This window comes from Papio anubis, chromosome 5, assembly GCF_008728515.1.
Source record: "Papio anubis isolate 15944 chromosome 5, Panubis1.0, whole genome shotgun sequence".
Lineage (NCBI taxonomy): Eukaryota > Metazoa > Chordata > Mammalia > Primates > Cercopithecidae > Papio > Papio anubis.
The window spans coordinates 75949927-75951605 of NC_044980.1; positions in this window are offsets into that span (position 1 = coordinate 75949927).

Here is a 1679-nt window from a genome sequence, read left to right on the forward strand (position 1 = left end):
GGAGGCCTCTACTTTGTGGGTTTGGAATGACAGAGGGATTAATTTTCTATTCTTTGGGGGTGCGGAGTGGGTAAGGATTATCCTGCGTTCTAGCCTGATTTCTGTTCTTCATGGCAGGTCAAACTAAGTGCCTAGGGATTCACTAAGTTGTCTATGTGAAATTTCTTTGTTACATGTTAACAGATTCAATAAAGCTTCTTTGAAGATGCTTGTCATCTTCAGAAACACTTTTTAAAAAGCAAGCAAACTATTTCTATCAAATAAAATCAAGAGAAATATGATCTTCTACTCTTTCAGAACCCGAAAGAGTTGTACTCTATTCTCTGTAACTTAATTTCCAAGGTCAAACCTTTTGGTATTATCCTGAGCCTCCAGATCACTTTTAAAACTTCGTTACTGCAAAGATTCTTTCTTTGATGCTGGCCTTCTTGAAATCCCTCATGTCTATTTCCTCATTTCTTTTTAATTTTTTTTCAGTATTTAGCCTAGCTATAGTAATCAAAGAAGTTGAGGTGGCTGATAAATTACAGGTTTTAGCACTTTGGGAACAAACCCGACATCCCTACACATTTGCTTTTAGGCTACTTCCCTCCTCAAAGCTCAAACAGTAGTGTCTGGGTATTACGCAGTTTCTGAATGAGTGTTCTCATCCTCCACAAAGTGTGAAGTAACTTACCCTTGTTTCCAGTATTTATGTTCTCTCCCTTGCCCTTGCCCTCCCTTCCACCCCGAGATGAATCCGTTGTGGGTAAGGACATTAATGTAAACCCTCTGAATTAAAAACAGATTTTGCTTTCCTGGTTATATTAAATTCGGTGATCTTAAGCAAAGCCATTTTGAATTCTTTTTGTTATTAATAGAAATTAGAAATTTAGTGATTTTCTTATAATGTCTTTTATCAACTGGTGGTATAATGGAGCAGAGGGGAACGTTTACAATATATATTGCAGGAAACAACTAAGATACTGCCTTTCAATTTGTATCTGAAGTTTTTTTTCAGATCTAAATCTAACTAAAAATACAATTGTTACAATTCATTTGGTTAGGTAAATTCCTTCTAGTAACGGGTCTGACAAAGGTTTGTCTGTGTTTACTCAGTTTTGGGAAGCTAATGGCAAGAAGACCACATTCCTCAAAGCAAGACATAAGCCTTTTCATATTTCTCAGTAAATACTAATAATAGTATAAATTGGCTGAACAATCTGACTCTGATGGACAATGCTCACAAACAGATTTTAGACAGAAAATAATAGCTACTTGCCAGAATGTTTGGGCATCTGAAGGCTCCCAGTTAAGGACAAGGTTGAAAATAACTGTCAGTAATTGATAACTGTCAATTTCATTCAGAATCTGATTTCCACCATCTCTGGGAAAATTAAAGACTTCACACTCAAAGCAAACTACAGGAGTCATTAAAGGCTCTTAAAAGCATACTGAATAATAATAGCAATATAATAGATTGAACAGCTAGTATGATGTAAAACAACAATAAAAATAATACCCCAAAACTAATCTTGGCCATCCATGAATGAAAATGCAGGTAGGGAAGAAAAAAAAAAAAAAAAAAAAAAAAAGAACATTTCTCTATTCTTATCCTACTAAAAAGGTGGAAATTTCCATTTTTTAACCTCTAAAAACTGCTTTCACACATCTGACAATAAGACAAAAGTAGGAGGCTC